At 38.4% G+C, this 19237-nt stretch overlaps 1 protein-coding gene across 6 annotated transcripts in view; it reads left to right on the plus strand.

Annotated features, from left to right (window-relative positions):
* Positions 1-1736: 1736 nt before the first annotated feature.
* The window catches only part of MAPKAP1 (MAPK associated protein 1), a 346539-nt gene continuing 329038 nt past the window's right edge, over positions 1737-19237 (plus strand). For all 6 annotated transcript variants that reach the window (XM_037798457.1, XM_037798460.1, XM_037798461.1 and 3 more), the window contains exon 1: positions 1737-1980. The gene's annotated coding sequence lies outside the window, so the exon portion shown is untranslated. The remainder of the gene's footprint in view (positions 1981-19237) is intronic.

Consider the following 19237-nt stretch of genomic DNA (forward strand, 5'->3'; position numbering starts at 1 on the left):
TTCAAGACGTTCTGGTCAGTGACATCAGCCTTTCCAGAATTCTCTTACTTCTTTATCCAGGATACATTCTGTAGCCTTTTGTTTTAAGCATTCTTAAGAGGTCAAATCATAAACTCCTTGACCCCATCATACCTGTCTAACAAAACCCCTTCCTTTGATTAATACAATTGCTTACTCTGTGTGTGCCTGTATCTTGACTGCTCAAACTAGCTATAGATAAATCACACAAACCATCATATTAGTACCACTATGTACTCTAGAGTTTCCATCCTTAACTTGGCCCTCAACACTGTCCTTGACATCTTGCCATATTTCTCTGCACGCCACAGGGACTACTTCAAACTCATAATCAAATTTGACTATAAGCTTCAGGAGGGCAGGGTCCCTGACTGGCTTTTTCACCACTAAATCCCCAGTGCCAAGACAGGCTTAAGTACATGATAGGCACTTAGTAATTCTCTGTCGAATGACTGAGGTAGTAATAGTGATAAACATTCAGCAAGTATTGGCTATGTGCAATTCCTTTGGACAAGAGTTATAACAACTATCTTCACAACAACGCAATGAGGTTAGTGAGGATGTTTGTCTTTCCCATTTTACAGATAAGGAAATTTAGAGAAGCAGCTTGGGGAGAGGAAGTCATAAAACTTGTAAGTGGTAGAGTGGGTATTCTACCCCCAGAACCTGTAAATGCTTAGCTGGTCCAGCTGATTTCAGTTCTTGACATGCTGAGTTTTAGGTGTCTGAAGGACAATCAAGCAGCTGTGCTTCAGGCTCAGGACAGAGGTGAAAGTGGAGATTAAGATTAAGGAGAGGAGAGTATGTCCGTGGTGGTGTAAGCTGTTGGAGCAGATAACCTGGTGATCTTGGAAAACCTAATACCAGCCTTGTTCATACCTGCTGCTCTGGCAGAGCGTCTCCAACAGTTTCCGGATGCAACCCTGATGGTGTGTGCGTAGGAGCGCTATGGAGCCTAGCCTCTGGGTGCAACGCGACAATTTGGGAAAGACTTTCCGGACTGACTCTCAGGTCGAGAACGCTGTCATTGCACTTCTTGAGTCCTTTTCTCATCATCATTGCTTCTCCCACTGATTCCCTTTGAGTGGGAGAGGCCTCAAATATGGAGTTCCTGCTTTGAGTCAGTTCCATTACATCTCACCAAGTAGTTCTTGAGGAAGAGATATATCCCCATTTTACAGACAATAGAAACTAACATTTTCACCGAGTATCCGCTAAGTGTCAGGCACTGTGCTGAGTGTATTTCAGGCATGATCGCACCCGATTCTCACAGCAGTATTTTAAAATTGGAACTATTACTGCGGACGGCAAAACTGAGGCTGCAAGATGGATGGGAGGTTCCCTGTCCTAGAACACACAGCAAGTTAGAGAGTTGGCATTTGAACTCAGGTCTTTCTGACCCACAAGTTAAGGGGCCTCATTACTGACACATTTCAAGGATGTCTGCAGGGCTTTTCTCCGTGTACGTGAGAAGGAAGGGGAAAGAAATTCGAAGGAGAATCCGAGGACGCCAAGGTTGACTTCGGCCCGAGATGCTGGCACCTTCAATCCAGAATTTTCCCGAGACCGAGCGGCAGCGCGCATGCGCAAAGGCCTCCCGTTCAGCCCCGCCCCATTGGGTGGGCGCCGCTCCTCCCTCTCGGCTCTAGGGCTTGCGCACTCTGTCTCCAGTTAGCGGCTCCTTCCCGGCCGGGGACTTCCGGTGCGTTGGGGAGCGGTTCCGGGTCGTGGCGCGACTCGGCACCAGGGCTGCAGCTCTGTGGGCCGGTGGCTAACGGCGGCAGGGGCATGAGAGCGAGTCTGGGAATCGGCAGCTGAGCGGGCTGGGAGGAGAACCGGACCCCCGAGGATCCCGAGAGTGCAGAGTTCGGGGCAGGGGCCGGGAGGCGCAGGGGAACCGGGCTCTTTCCTCTGAAACGTGTCCTGGGGCCGGCCTGGCCCGCTGTGTGGGAGCAACTTAAGGTAAAGGTTGTCGTAGCCGCGGGCTCACTTGTTCGCCCGCCAGCCGGCCCGTGGGGCCTGGCGACCCGTCTTCATTGCTCCGCGCTTGTCGCTGCCCAGTAGGCCGCCCGTCAGGCCCTTGCTTTGGTCCCCCGGGAGCATTCGTTTCTTGGCCCTTTCCAGAACCGGAGGCTGCTGTAAGCCTGACGCCTGAGTGTGTTATTTGGGAGAGGAGAAACCAGGGAAGGTACGGTTAGCCCCGGCAGTTTCTGATCTTACACTAGGAAGCATTTAGATCCCCTGAACTTCATAACGTGAAAATCAAGTTTTTTAAAGCATTGTCTATGGTCCCTGGTTCCTAGTGCCTCTTCTCCCTATTCTCCTGAATGCCTAAACAGTCTCCAGGAATCGTTTTTTTTCTAGCTTTTGGAACTTTGTTTATGGAAGTGGTAAGGAATCTTCTAGATCTGTTTAAGGCTGAAAAAGAGAAATTATTGTACTTTAAACACGAGTATTACTTTAACTGGAGACCCAAAAGTTGCCTCAGATACTGGTTGAAACTTCGTTCTGAATTAATGCATGTAGTTTTTGAAGCCCATCACGTACCTGGCACTGTGCAAAAATTGTCAACCAAAATGAGCAAGGTCCCAGATTTCCCCAGGTGTGAAGAGTCAAACAGGGAGACAGGTGTATACATACATTAGTTTTTTTGTTAAAGTTAGCATTCTCATGTTTTTGACAGCAGAAGGGGTGGATTCCTAAAGTTAAAACTCACTTAGAGCAGGAAAGCAGGCTTCATGTTTTATTTCTCATATTCTGTGAACTCATAGAAGCTGCTCAGTAAATATTTGCTGAAGAGTTCTTGATGAAGCACTGGTAATGATTTTCATCTTTTTCAGTTTACATACCTGCAAGCTTGCTTCCGATTAGGCTTTGTTCTCATACTAATACTTAACCACTGTGTGTGAAGACTACACTCACAATCTGCCACACCTCCTTATCTGACTCCTGGCTACCTCTCCAGCCACTCTTGAAAAGTCCCCCTTCTTTGATTACCCCATCCTGATCCATTACTCTAGTTAAGTAGAATCTCAGATCCTGTTTCTTTTTTCTTATGACCTTTGCTTTTTTTTGGACATTTTCCCTGCCTCAAAGGTGCTTCTGTTCTGTTTCCACTTCAGATGCTATCTATGGCCTAGCTGAAGTTGGCCTCTGTCAACCATTCTGGAACAAACCCCCTGGAAATATTTTTTTGCCTCTCTAGAAGCACTCATTATTATATCTACAGTTATTTCATTTAGCAAACATTTACTGAGTATAGATAAATACTTGTCACCATGTTAGGTATTGGGAACTTAGAGATAAATTAGACTCATTCCTTGCCCTCAGATTGCTCAATTTAGTGAAAAGATAAGGAAATTCACAATGTACAACACAGAGTATTAAGTATATTGTCTTAGAGTTATATTTGTGATACAGTGGTGGCAGAGAAGGGTAGGGTTAACTCTGGAGGGGGTGGGATATGGCTAGGGAATGCTTGGTAGTATGGGTAAACCAAGCTTTATTGAGTATTTACTATATTCTGGGTATTACACGTAGATTCTTCGTGTTCAATCATTTTAACCTCAATTTACAGATTAGGGAAACTCAGGATAAACTACACAACTGGCATGAGACAGAGCCAGGATTCAAACCCAGGACTCTCTGATGCCTATATCTGTGCTTTTTTTTTCTTCCATTATGTGTTTTGTTTCTCACACCATAGTTCTCTTTATACAAGTACATTTTGAAATAACTAGACAAGAGAGAAAATTTGAATAGTACAGAAAGTCCTTTAATGCATAGAGAAAGTGGTAGTCTGATCTATCACTTTTTAAATGTATTTCTTATTTGAAGAGTGGGGGAGTTTTGTTTTGCTTATTGACTCAAGTAAAGACTTTAGAAACTTATAGTTCTGTGGATTTATATATATTTTTGGCTGAGAGAATCTGCTGGAATTCTTTTATTCTGATGTACAGATCTTATTGTTAAGGACACAACAACAGATGCCAAGTTATTTTATGACCAGGATTTCAGTCACATTGCATTTTTTTCCTCATGAGAGGTGCCTTGATCCTGTGTTTGGCTTGAGTTTGAAGTTTTTGAAAAGTTATGACACAAAAGTTAGCACATCTTAGCTTGTGTTCAATTAAAAATAATTGGGTACTTATATTTCAGTCATTGTCACATAATTTAGTATATCTATTTCATTTAATCTTCATAATTCTGAAAGATAGGTAGTATTACCCCCATTTAGCAAGAGTAGCCTAAGACTTATCAGTTAAGTTGCCCAAGAGTCACAACAGCTAGAGAGTGATAGAGCCAGAAATAGTTGGTCAAAAATGAGTAACAGATATTTACTAATGCATTTCTTTTTTGAGCATCTACCTCAGGGATCTCAAACTCAGATGCCCTGGGTATGAAACAGTGAGTAGGGAGGGATGGACTGTGGTGAACTGGAGAGCATATGATGGCATATGGAGGCAGCTGCTGCTCAGCTCCAGCTGATTGTTGTCATGTGAGAAAGTGGTACCAATGTCCCTGGATCTTCTCATTTTATTTCAGGAGATATTAGAAATCTAGATATTAATGTATTTGGCTTAAAATTTTACTATTTTAAAAATTATTGGGTATGCCAAAACACATTTGTGGGCTATGTGTAATCCTAGGCTGCCTGATGTGAACTCTGATCTGCCTGGCTGCTGAAATTTTGCTAGTTCAGAGCAGGAGGTATAAACCATGTTCTGTTATTGATCAGAAGTCTACTGGTAAATGGTCAGAGTGAGGGATGTGTGAATTGACTTATACTGATGATATCTTTGGGAGGAGGCAGGGTGAATGCTTTTATTATATAAGGCTAAATTTCAGGAGGGGTGGGGTTTGGATGAGGAGGTAACCTTATAATAATTTTGTGTGTGTGTGCTTTTAGCATTTTAAACAGTACCAGATTTTGTCTTGTTTCTTTTGGTCCTTTACAATACCATGAAGTGAGTTAAGGGATAATCATAACCTCTTGATGAAAAAATTGGCACCCAGTGAATTACAGTATAATAGAAAGTTCACTAGACTGAGAGGAACTTGATTCTGAATGCAGCTATGCCACTAACAGCCTTTTGATTTTGGTCATGTCACTTAAAAATCTTTGGCTCTTCTTCCCTGTCTGGATAATAATGAGGAATCTGATTCACCTCTTGCTGGGGTCCTTTCTGAGTCTAACTGATGTATTTAAAGTCTTGAGAACTGATCACTAGCAGACCCTTGTGCAGAACAGCTGACATCTAAAACTCTGTTCCTTCTCTCTTGATGGCAGGTAGGGAGCCACTGCACAGTTCTTCCCTCTATTCTCTGTTACTTCTTCCAGGAAAGGACCTTTTCAGACTAGGTGCTGCTCAAATGCATATAATGCTTTCTTGAGGGGCGTGGAGATACCCAGCAAGTGAGAGAAATGTAGTCAGTGTTCCCAGCCCAAAAGTTTAATTTCTTTGTATTTTAAAACCCAGCTTCCACAAGGTGAAAACTGAAGAAATATTGGTCTTTTAGATACTTATTTTCATTCATACTCTGTTTTAAAAGGAAGTAACATAGAATATATAAAAATTAAGAAAATAAATCCTGAGCAGTCATTCAAAATTTATAAACTCTGGTTGGCAGCAGTCTAGAAATATTGGTGAAATAGATTTAATATAGTAAACACAAAATTTGCACCCAAAGAAGAGAACAGTTTTAAGTAATTGAAAGTGAGAAAAATAGGGGAAACCACTTAAAAACCAAAACTGAAATTCCAGAAACACCTAGAAGGTGTTAGACTAACCGTTGGAATTAAGTTAATCGTTTGTGAAATACATTGAATGATATGACACATTTACTCCTAAATATATATGTCTTGGATTCATAGTATCCCATACTTGAGTAGACTTTTATGAATATGCTTTGATTATTGATGTAGACAAAGTGGGCTGAATACATAGAACTTAAAAATATATATCATTTTTTAGTTTCCTGTGGACTCATTTTAAGGTACTGTATTGTAAATAGGTACTGTTTCAGCAGAGATATGGCAGAAAGTTGTTTGAAGGAATGGTTTTCTTTTTAAAACGTATCTTTGATCTGTACTTCCGTTGCTGATGTAAAGGAGACTTAAAGAAGAACTGAGGTGCAGAATTGAATGTTTAAGCAGTGTGAGGTGGGGCTTTGGAGTTAAATCTGTAGAACTTGAGTACTAGCTTTGTCAGTTATTAGCTGTGGGTCTTAGACATTCTGTAAAATGGAGACAATAATATCAGTCTTACACAGTGTTTAGGATTAAATGAAACATTCTGTAAAATGGAGACAATAATGTCACTCTTACACAGTACTTAGGATTAAATTTATGTAAATGCCTATTACCTTGGTGCTTCTGGAGAGATGCAGGTACCAGCATTGAGCCACATAGTACATTCAGGATGTTAGTGTAATGTGTAGCATAACAAGCAGTGGTTCCATGAAGTGGCTATGAAAGAGTGAGACTTTTTCATGTCTGGATCATGAACTAAGTCTTGTTAATTTCTAGTTGTACTTATTACTTAGTGTACCTACCTACTGTGCATTGTTGAGAAATGGGTTTCAGTATGCTATTTTTAGGCTGTTAAATCAATTGATCTGCCAGGTAACAATCAACACTTCCGATTGTTTTTTTTTTTGTGAGCCTCATGACTACCCTCTGAAGTTGTTAGAACAAGGAATGTTATGTCATCCCATCTCTATTATACAAAAGATAAAACTGAAACTTAGAGAAGTAAAGTAATACAAGGTATAGAGCTAATAATAATGGCAAAACTAGGACTGCATCCTTTGTTTTTCAATTCTAAATATAATGTTTTTGCCACTGTCCATGCTACTCTAGATTTGAATATTGGAACTGGCCCTTGTCTTGGGACCATCATCAGCTATGATACTTCTTATTCATTTAAATTGAATGCCTGCATAAAATTTTTACTGATTATATTGTGAGAGTGTTTGGTTACAGGTATAACCTTATGATATGGCACACCACGTGAGGCCAAGTTTAAAGATTTGACAAAACCCTAGTAATACTCATTACTGGCAAAGGTTGGTGAGATGGTTGCTTTCTTTTTTTTTTCTTCGAATACCTGTAGTATTTTTTTTAACTTTTTATTTTGAATTGGTTTCAAACTTATGGGACAGTTGCAAAAGTAATACAAACCCCATACAGAGAATTCCAATATACCTCCATCTCCTCAGATACCCAGATCCACCAATTTATAACATTTTGAGCCTAGCTGAATCATTCCATCCATCTATATCTATCTATCTATCTATCTATCTATCTATCTATCTATCTCTTTTCTGAATATTTGAGAGCAGGTTGCACACATCATACTTCTTGAACACATAATACATCTATGTACATTGCCTATGATAAAGGATATTCACTTAAATAATCACCTTAAGTGCATTATCAAGTTTAAGACACTTAACATTGATATAAAGCTCTCAATCTGTATTCCAATTTTTCTTATATATCAATAATGTCCTTTTAAGCCTTTTCTTCTCCATTCTGAGATCCCATCCAATATCATGTATTGCATTTAATTGTTATTCTCTTTAGTATCTCTGTCTCTCTCTCTCTCTTAAATTGTGGAAACATAACTGAAACATAAATCTTCCCATCCTAACCCTCCCAGGGACACCTATGTCTTTCCCTTTACTGGCAATCCTTATTTCTTCATGTGGCTTCAGTCAGTTGTCTGTTGTCCTTTCCTTTCAAAGATGGTTGCTTTCATATATTGCTCAATAGGAATGTAAATTGGTAAAACTTTTCTGGAAAGCACTTTGACAGTATTTATCATACACCTTAAAAGTCATGCTTCTTGAGCTTCTAATTCCACTTCTAGGAAGCTATTAAAGAAAGACTCATAGATGTAGAAAAATATTCATGTTCAGAGATGTTCACTGCAGCATTATTTATGATAGTAAAAATTGGAAACAACCTTAGTATTCAATAAAGAAGTTAGAAATATTATGGAAAAGCTATGGGATAGAAATATTGTGTAATGTTTTAGATGTTTTAGAAGAATTTTAGTGACATATTAATATGCCCATAATATATTAAATGAAAAAAGAATATATAACTATATAAAATAAGATCCTAATTAATCAAGCATATATGTAAAAAAAAAAGATGAATAGGTGGTGAGATAATGGGTCCTTTTACTCTGTTTTCCAAGTATAGACAAATGATTTTATTCTCTGATACTTGGAATTAACAAATATGAGTAGAGCTAGTGAACATTGTTTAGACCAATAGTTTTCATAATGCAGGTAATTCTGAAGTTAATGGATTATATTTTCAAATTAGTTTTCATGTCAGTTGTTTCGAACTCAGAATATGGTTTCATGTATCTTGACATAAATAATGGTAGGGTTCCCAGACCAGCCTTCCTCACCCTCCAAAAAGTCCTGTTTAAGACAAAATCGTGGAAGAAGTTTCATTTTGTGCTGGTGGTGCTGTTTTCCATTGCCAGCTTCACCTCCTTAGTGGCCTTTGAGGGGAGAATGAGTAGGCCTGTGGCATTCTGTCTTTACTTTTAGAGGAAGTACATTCTATCTCGGTGATGATGGCCATTAGGAATATAGAGCTTGTTTGTGGGTTAAATGCTTATATATTGGGAATTGTCTTTTTCGTATAGAAAATTGAACGTTTGAATTTCTACCTCACTTTTTATTTTATAAGAAGAAAAATTAAAGGTCCAAATATAATTGATTTAAAATCTTTGGTAACAGTATTCAGTGAAAGTATGAACATAGAAATGTCATGATGAATTTTGCCTTTTACTCTTTTCTGATTATCATATACTTCATAATCGAAATTGCAGTTGTTTCAGTATGTACAGTCAAGTATGATGGCTAGTTAGGATCTTTTTTTAATATGCATGGTAATTCTCCCATATAAAATGTAAAAAACATGCAACATTTTTAAGTATTTGAGCTTATTTAAATTAGGGAAATATCAGGAAAGATGTTTCTTTTGTAAACTGCTTCTGTCCAAAGCATTCTGTGTATTATCAGAATGAAAAATGACAGCACTTTGTCATCTGTTCAAATTGATATTGCGCTCTCTGCAATGACAGCTGAAAAGGCCCACAGGTGCCATATAAAGAGGTGACCATGTTGTCATATTTCATTTCGGCATCCCTCTGCAAAGCCATAATTACCTAATTAGGTTGTTAATTAGGAGATTAGCATTTCACTGTATTGACAGAATGCTCTTTACTGGTGTGGGGCTGGATACAGATTTGTCTGCCCTAATTTATAATCTCTGCCTTTTTTATACTTATTTATTTGGTTAAGATCCTGCTGTGGGGCAATTCAGTTTACCTGAGAAACATTTTGTTTACAAGCTAATGAAGCTTTATCATTGGATGAAAGTTGCTGAGTTAAAATACGAACAGAATTAAAAGAGGAGTCACATCCCCAAAATGTCATAAGAATTCTGAGTGGATATAACTTAGGTATTCTCATTAGAATAGGCAACAAACACATGATAAGAATTCAAATTGTTGGTGTAAAAAAACCCAAAATACAGAAAGTCTGAAGTGTGATATAGATTTATGTATCTAAAACTAGGCCAAGGCAATAATTTTAGTTATTTAGTTAATAACCTCTCATCATTTATACTTGGGGCTTAGAAAATATGTTAGGTGTTTCGAATGTATTTCTGAGACTGGAACTTTGCTAACGACTTCAGAACAAACATGTTCAGTCTTCAGTTTAGACTTCCTTAGATAGTCATCATGCATTCAGGGTTTATTTCATTTGTACCTTCTGTCCATTAGTTTGTGCTTGGAACATGCTTTTCTCACAATCTTTGCAGTCCTAAGTAATTATGGAATTTGAAGTATATCATTTACTCAGTGATCTGCTCAGCTAAGGTTGTAGAAATTACATGTGTGTTTAAGTCTTTGCTTCTGCATTGTTGTTAAAAAGAAGTGTATTTCTGTTTTATATCTGTAATTTTCTTTCAAATTAAAAAATACATATATAAAGAAATTTTTTATATTAAGAAAATATTGTATGCAGAATCTTCCATTCATTCAGTTAAGCTTTTTGCTTAATTGTAATCATTCATTTATTCAGTCAGTGTTTCCTGAATGTATATATTATGTGTTAGGCATATGTCTGGGAATTGAGTAATGAAAACTACAGACATGGCCCCTGCCCTGATAGGGCTTGTGCTCGAGTAAGGAAAGTATAGTCTAGCTTAACAAGTACAAGCTAGCTTGAGAGATATAGTAATGGGAGTAAAGATGAATATAGAGGGGTGGCTGCTCTGGATTTGAAAAGATCAAACAAGGCTTCCTAGGGCAAGAGATAGCTAAATTGAAGGAGAAAGTGATATCTAAGCCAGGTGGAAGGACAGAAAAAACTGTTCTAGATAGAAGCGGTATGTTCAAAGGTTTGAGGAAACGGAGGGTTCCATATGGCTGGAGTAGAAAAAACTAAGAGGGTGGGAGATGGGGCTACAGCAGGAGGTAAAGTTCAGTCATTATAAGGAGTTTGAGAAGTCATTGAAGGATTTCAAGACAAGTTAGGAAACAATAGCCTAGGTATGAGATGAGGGTGAGTGGGTAGGTTATGGAGATGAAGAGGAGTGGATGAAATTTGAAGAGATAGAAGAGAAGATATACAAGATTGGTAATTAAAAGCCTGTGGGTTTCATAGAAAGAAGGAGGAGTCAAGGATACTATTCGGGCATTCTATTTGTTTTCTAATTTTATTTAATATTGAGAATTTGTGCGTAAGTATATCTGAGGTAAAGGTGTTCATGATTCTTATTTTCTTACTTGACTCCCCAAAAAAGTATGATATTAGCAACTGGTTTTCTTTCAGGTGAATTGGGAAGGAAACTAACATTTGAATGTCACCCTTGGGCTCTCCACTTGTATGGCAGCTTTGTGAGGTAATGCGATGAAGAAACTGAGACCCAGAGAAATTGTGACATTCCCAATTCCTAAGCTATAACAGGTGGTGAATTTTGGAGCACACCCAGCTCTCATCAGGCTTCCAGAGCTTTTGTGTTTTCCATCATACCATGTTGCTCTTCTTGTTTTATCCCCTTCAGTTTGTTTATTCCAAGGTGAAGAGGATAATTATTCCCCAAGTACTAGGCGCTTAGTGGGGGGCTGACAGGGGCATTGTGTAAACTCTGTGGCTTTTTATGCCCGTTTTCTAGTGGATTAGAGCATTAGCTGATGGTCTAGTAGGAGAAAATGGAGAAGCTGCTGCTCCAGAGCATAAGGATTTCCCTTAGCAAAATCAGAAGTTCTGTGAGGGTTTCCATTATTGAGATTTAATCTCCCTTAACTAGAAATATAGATTAAATACCTCCACACAGGTTTCCTTCTTTCCTCAGTTTTCATGAGGAATTTGACATCTGTTTGATGTAATCAACTTGTATTACAAATTGTTTTAAAATTTTATTGTCACTGTTTATGCTTTTCAGTTAAGTACTTGGTTGGTATACTTAAATTAGAATCACCTGAAACTAGAAGAAATCCAGGGTGCAGCATGCATTTTAGCCTTCCTGGGTTTCTATTCCCTTTTCTTTTCTTTTCATTTCAATTTTAATTGAGATATAATTCACATACCATAAAATTCACCCTTTTAAAGTGTAAAATTCAGTGGTTTTTAGTATATTCACAAGGTTGTGCAATCATCACCACTAATTTTAGAACATTTTGGTCACCCTAAAAAGAAACTCTTTACCCATTAAATGAGTCACTCCACATTTCCCTTCCTTACCCCACACCTTGGCAACCACTAACTTACTTTCTCTTTCTATTCATCTCCCTATTCAGTATATTTCATATACATAGCATCATACAATATGTGTCCTTCTGTGTCTGGCTTCTTCTTCTTTTTTTTAAATTCAGTTTTATTGAGATATATTCACATACCATACAGTCCATACAGTCATCCATGGTGTACAATCAACTGTTCACAGTACCATCATATAGTTGTGCATTCATCACCCCAATCTATTTTTTTATTATTTTTTTATTTTTTACCAATTTTATTTAGATATATTCAAAACCCATCCAATCAATCCAAGGTCTGAAATGACTGTTTTTTAATATATCCGCAGATTTGTGCATTCTTCACCACCATCAATTTTAGAATATTACTCCAAAAAAAAACTCCATACCCCTTAGACATCACATGTCAATCCCTACATAGCTACAAATCCATTTATGTCTCCATGGGTTTATTTCAGTTTATATTCTACATAAACCAAATCATTTAATATGTGATATTTTGCATCTGATTTCTTTCATTTAGGATGGTTTTAAATTAGTGAATTTATAGGTTTACAGAAAAGACATGTAAAATATGCAATGTTCATATTACCAACTATTATTGACATTTTGCTTTAGATTTGTATCATTGTTACAATTGAAAGAATATTAAAATACTATTAGCAAATATAGTCCATATTTTACATTAGGTGAATTTTTCCCCTTTACCACTGTATTATTAACAGTTTGTATTAGTGTCATAGCTTCTTCTTTTTTTTTATATATATATATTTTTTATTGAGATTGTTCAGATACCATACATCTATCCAAAGATCCAAAGTGTACAGTCAGTTGCCCATGGCACCACCATACAGCTGTGCATCCATCAACACAATTGTTTTTTTTCAATTTTTAGAACATTTTCACTATTCCAGAAAAGAAGTAAAGACAAAAAAAAAGAAACTCAGATCCTCCCATACCCCTAACCACGCCCCCCCCCCCCAATAGTGATTCATAGTTTTGGTATGGTACATTTGTTACTGTTGATGAAAGAATGTTAAAATACTACTAACTGTAGTATATAGTTTGCAATAGGTATATATTTTTTCCCTCTATGCCTCTCTATTATTCACCTCTAGTTATAGTGACATACATTTGTTCTAGTTCATGAGAGAGATTTCTCTTATTTGTATAGTTAATCACGCACATTGTCCACCGCAAAATTCACTGTTTTATACATTCCCATCTTTTAACCTCCAGCTTTCCTTCTGGTGACATGCATGACCCTGAGCTTAGCCTTTCCACCACCTTCATACACCTTTTAGTATTGTTAGTTATTCTCATTACATGCTACCATCACCCCTGTCCATTTCCAAATATTTAAGTTCACCCTAGTTGAACATTCTGCTCATAATAAGGAACTGCTTCCCATTCTTTAGCCTCTTCATTCTATATCCTGGTAACTTATATTTCATGTCTGTGAGTTTACATATTATAATTAGTTCATATCAGTGAGACCCTGCAATATTTGCCTTTATGTGTCTGTCTTATTTCACTCAATATAGTGCCCTCAAGTTTTCTTCATAAACCCATTTCTTTTAAGATGGTTTTGTTCAAACACTATACATTCCATCCTAAGTAAACAATCATTGGTTCCCCGTATAGTCATGTATTTATGTATTGAGCACCATCGCCACTCTCTATATAAGGACATTTCTTCCACAAAGATGAGGAAGAGTCAGAGAAGGCAGAGAGGCAAAAGAAAAAGGCAAGAGAAAGAGAGAAAAACAAACAAACAAAAAAACTTGATAGCTAGAAGGTGACAAAAGGAAAGATAGCATTAACCTAAAGTAGAATAAAGAGTCAGACAACATCACCAATGCCAGGAGTCCCATACCCTTCCCCTATTCCCCACCCCCCCATATGCGTTTAGTTTTGGTATATTGCTTTTGTTAAAGGAAGCATAATACAATGTTTCTTTAATTCTAGCTTCTAGTTTGCATTGATTATATTCCCCCCCCAGTCCCACCCTATTTTTAACACTTTGCAATGTTGACATTCATTTGTTCTACCTCATTGAAAAACATACTTGTACCCTTTATTGCAATCGTTGAGCATCCTAGGTTTCCCTGAGTTACACAGTCCCAGTCTTTATTGTTCATCTTTTGTTCTGGTGTCCCACATGATCCCAGCCTTCCTCTTTCAACCATATTCACAGTCATCTTTGTTCAGTGTACTTACATTGCTTTGCTACTATCTCCGAAATTGTTTTCCAAACCTCTCACTCCTGTCTTTTCCTTTCTGTTTACAGTGCTTCCTTTAGTGTTTCCTGTAGAGCAGGTATCTTGTTCACAAACTCTGTCATTGTCTCTTCGTCAGAGAATATTTTAAGCTTTCCCTTATATCTGAAGGATAGTTTTGCCAGATACAGGCTTCTTGGTTGGTGGTTTTTCTCTTTCAATATCTTAAATATATCACCCCACTTCCTTCTTGTCTCCATGGTTTCTATTGAGAAATCCACACATAGTCTTATCAAGCTTCCTTTGTATGTGATAGATTGCTTCTCTCTTGCTGCTTTCAGAATTCTCTCTTTATCTTTGATGTTTGATAATCTGATTATTAAGTGTCTTGGCGTAGGCCTATTCAGATCTATTCTGTTCGGGGTATGCTGCACTTCTTGGATCTGTAACTTTATGTCTTTCAAAAGAGATGGGAAATTTTCATTGATTATTTCCTTCGTTATTGCTTCTGCCCCTTTTCCCTTCTGTTCTTCTGGGACACCAATGACACGTAAATTCTTGCTTTTTGTTTTGTCTTTAAGTTCCCAGAGACGTTGCTCGTATTTTTCCATTCTTTTCTCTATTCTGTTCTTTTGTGTGTAGGCTTTCAGGTGCCTTGTTCTCCAGTTCCTGAGTGTTTTCTTCTGCCTCTTGAGATCTGCTGTTGTATGTTTCCATTGTGTCTTTCATCTCTTGTGTTGTGTCTTTCATTTCCATAGATTCCACCAGTTGGTTTTTTGAACTTTCAATTTCTACCTTATGTACGTCCTGTGTTTTCATTACACGGTTCAGCTCTTTCGTCATATCTTCCCTAAACTTTTTGAATTGACTTATTATTAGTTGTTTCCTGCATCACAGTTGAAGTGCAAGTTTGTTCCCCTGACCGGGCCATAACCTCATTTTTCTTGGTGTAGGTTGTAGTTTTCTGTTTCTAGGCATGGTTTCCTTGGTTACGCCAATCAGGCCTCCCCAGACCAGAATGGGCTGAGGTCCCAGAAGGAAGAAATATTCAGTATCTGGTTTCCCTGAGGGTGTGTCTTAGAAAATTTGTACACCCTCTGATGCCTCTGGTCACTGTGCTTTTCTGCCCAGCAGGTGGCACCTGTTAGCCTATAAGTCTTGACTGGTGTAAGGAGGTGTGGCTCTTTTTCCCCAAGTTCTGAATGAAAGGCAGGTAGTAGAGCTGGGCCCCACCCCTTTCCTCTTAGAGAAGATAGACCCCCATGCGGAGGTCATTAGCATTTCAGTCGTCTCTCTGCCTGTGCTATACCCTTGTCTGGGTCACAGAACTGGGGACTGAAAATGGCTGAGGCTTTCTCCACTAAGTTGAAAAAGAACAGATAGTCTCCTTTATAGCTAGTCCGAGGCAACCCTTCGGCTCTCCAAGGTCAGTCATCACCGAAAGCCTCTATCTGCTTGTTGGGGATTCGTACCTTGTAGTGAGCAGTTCACACTCGCTAATTAAAATACCAGTTGGAGCTCAGCTGAGCTATATTCCCTTGCTGGGAGAGAGCTTCTCTCTGGCACCACAAGGCTTTGCAGCTTGGGCTGTGGGGAAGGGGTCTCCCTATTGGGATCCACAGTTTTTACTTACAGATTTTATGCTCAGTCTCAGGCATTCCTCTCAATTCAGATTGGCGTATGATGAGTGGATGGTCACGTTTGTCCCCCTGCAGTTATTCTGAATTATTTACTAGTTGTTTGTGTTTTTTTTTCAGTTGTTCCAGGGGGACTACTTAGCTTACACTACTGTCTATGCTGCTGTCTTAGATCTCCTCCACCCCAATCTATTTTTGAACATTTTCCTTATACCAGAAAGAATCAGAATCAGAATAAAAAATAAAAATAAAAAAGAAGACCCAAAATCTTCCCCCATCCCACCCTATTTTTCATTTAGTTTTTGTCCCTGTTTATCTACTTATCCATCCATACACTGTATAAAAGGAGTGTGATCCACGAGGTTTTCATAATCACACTGTCACCTCTTGTAATCTACATTGTTATACAATCATCTTCAAGAGTGAAGGCTACTGGGTTGGAGTTTGATAGTTTCAGGTATTTGCTTCTAGCCATTCCAATACAATAAAACCTAAAAAGTGTTATCTATATAGAGCGTAAGAATGTTCACCAGAGTGACCTCTCGACTCTGTTTGAATCTCTCAGCCACTGAAGTTTTATTTCCTTTCATTTTGCATCCCCCTTTTGGTCAAGAAGATGTTCTGAATCCCACGATGCCAGATCCAGATTCATCCCTTTGAGTCATATCCTGCGTTGCCAGGGAGATTTACACTTCTGGGAGTCAGGTCCCACATAGGGGGAAGGGCAGTGAGATCACCCACCAAGGTGGCTTAGTTAGAGAGAGAGGGCCACATCTGAGCAACAAAGAGACACTCAGGGGGAGACTCTTGGGCACAATTATAAGCAAGTTTAGCCTCTCCTTTGCAGTAACAAGCTTCATAGGGGCCAGCCCCAAGATAGAGGGTTCAGCATATCAAGCCGTCAGTCCCCAGTGTTTGTGAGAACATCAGCAACAATCCAGGTGAGGAAGTCCAACACCTCCGCATCCTCCCCCAGCTCCTCAGGGGGACCCCGAATATGTATTTTTATTCTCCACCCAAATTACTTTGGGATGTGCTGCTATTGCACTGTAACCTGTACAGACCTGCCATATCTCACTTCCTATTCAAAGTTTCATATAATTGTGGTGTTTGAACAAACTGACTCTAAATATAGATCTTACACCAAGTAAACATTTCTTCCCTTGGTCTCACATGGAAGTTGAAATTTTAACACACAGTCAGTTTCAACCTTTACCCTTTGGCCCAATTTACCCTAATCTTAACCAGATCTGCTTCATTCATATCTCTAATTGAAGTCTGGGGTCTTTTTCAGCTTTTTTTTTTTTAATAGTTGCTATATGCATTAATATTGACATTCACATCTGCTGAGCTCTATCTCTGAGTTTCAGATACCCAATGTTCCAGAGACCAATCAGGTTATACACCAAGGAATCAACATCTCAGAGTTTGGAGATAGCCATTACAATTCAGGAATAGATTGGACTGCTGTAAGAGCTTACAATCTAGGGACCATTACTATAATCATTTCCCTGTTAGTCTGTGCTGTAAGATTCAATTCTGAGTTTACACATTGTAGTTAGTCCATATCAGTGAGGCATTATAGTGTTTCCCTTTGTTTCTGGCGTACTTCACTCAAAATGCTGTCTACTGGATCCATTCATCTCTTTGTGTGTCTTACAACTTCACTCCTTCTCATAGTTGCTCAGTATTCCATTGCACGCATACACCACAGTTCACCATTCTGTTCCTCAGTCAGTATACCCTTAGGCCACCTCTACCCACTGCAAATCATGAATACTGCCTTCATAAACACAAGTGTGCAAATGTCCATTCATGTCTCTGCTCTCAGATTTTCCAGGTACCTAACTCATAATGAGGTTGCAGGACCTTATCGCCCTCACGTACTTAGCTTCTTGTAGAACCACACAGTGACCTCCAGAAAGGCTGCACCATTCTGCCTCCTCATCAACAGTAAATAGGTACATCCCTCTCTCCGTGTTTTCTCCAGCACTTTTACCCCTATTTTTATTTTTTCCTACAATTTTATAGAGATATATTCACATAATGTACAGTTGTCCACAGTGTACAGTCAGTTGTTCATGGTATCATGTAGTTGTACATTTATCACCACAGTCAGCAGTTGAACATATTGATTGCTATAAAAATTTTTTTTTGGTGAATAATAAAAAAGATAATAATAAAAAGAAAAATAAAGTGTCATATAATACAATATAGTAGTAAGGACAGAAAACAACACCACTACCAAGAATCCCATATCCCTCCCTTATATCCCCCTCTCATACACATTTAACTTTGGTATATTGCCTTTGTTACATTTAATGGAAGCATATTGCAATGTTACTGTTGACCATAGACTCCAGTTTGCTTTGATTATGTTTTTTTCCCAAATATCATCCCTTTTTCAGCATTTTGCATGGTTGACATTCATTTGTTCTCCCACATGTGGGAACATTTTTATATTTGTACTTTAGTAATAGTCACTGGCCACTCCAGTTTTTGCCAAGTTATATAGTCCCAGCCTTCCTCATCTATCTTTACCTCTGATGTCATTCCCCTATCCCACTTCTTTCAGCCTTACTCACAGACATCTTTGTTCAGTGTACTTAAAATATTGTGCTACCATCACGTAGTATTATGCTATGTATTTCTGGATCTATACAATCAATCCTGCTGAACATTCTGTAGTCCTTCAGCATCAAATGCCTGATCTCTACCCTCTATCTCCTGGTAGCCTGTTTTTTCAGCTTTTAACTCTCAAAGTTTGCTCACTAATGTTAGTTCATGTTAGAGAGACCATACAGTATTTGTCCTTTTGTTTCTGGCTAACTTCACTCAGCATAATGTCCTCAAGGTTCATCCACGTTATACGTTCCATGTCTTTGTTCTTTCTTACAGTTGCATAATATTCCATTATGTGTATGTTACCAGTTTGTTTATCCACTTGTCCGTTGATGGACATTTGGGCTGCATCCATCTCTTGACAATCATGAATAATGCTGCAATAAACATCGGTTTACAAATGTCCGTTTGTGTCTTAACTTTCAGTTCCTTTGAGTATATACCTAGCAGTGGAATAGCTGGGTCATATGGCAGATCTATACTTAGCTTCCTGAGAAACCTCCATACTGTCTTCCAGAGTGGTTGCACCATTCTGCATTCCCACCAGCAGTGAATAAGTGTGCCTCTTTCTCCACATCCTCTCCAGCACTTGTCATTTTCTGTTTTTTTGGGTAATGGCCATTCTTGTAGGTGTGAGATGATATCTCATTGTGGTTTTGATTTGCATTTCCCTAATAGCCAGTGAAGTTGAGCATTTTTTCATATGTTTTTTGAGCCATTTGTATTTCCTCTTCAGAAAAGTGTCTGTCCATGTCTTTTGCCCATTTTTTAATTGGGTTGTTTGTCTTTCTGTTGTTGAGTTGTATTTGGGATATTAAACCCTTATCTGATATGTGGTTTCCAAATGTTGTCTCCCATTGTGTAGGCTGCCTTTTTACTTTTTTAACCAAGTCCTTTGATGTACAAAAGTGTTTGATTTTGAGGAGATCCCATTTGTCTATTTATT

The sequence above is a fragment of the Choloepus didactylus genome, chromosome 10, assembly GCF_015220235.1.
Source record: "Choloepus didactylus isolate mChoDid1 chromosome 10, mChoDid1.pri, whole genome shotgun sequence".
Classification (NCBI taxonomy): domain Eukaryota; kingdom Metazoa; phylum Chordata; class Mammalia; order Pilosa; family Megalonychidae; genus Choloepus; species Choloepus didactylus.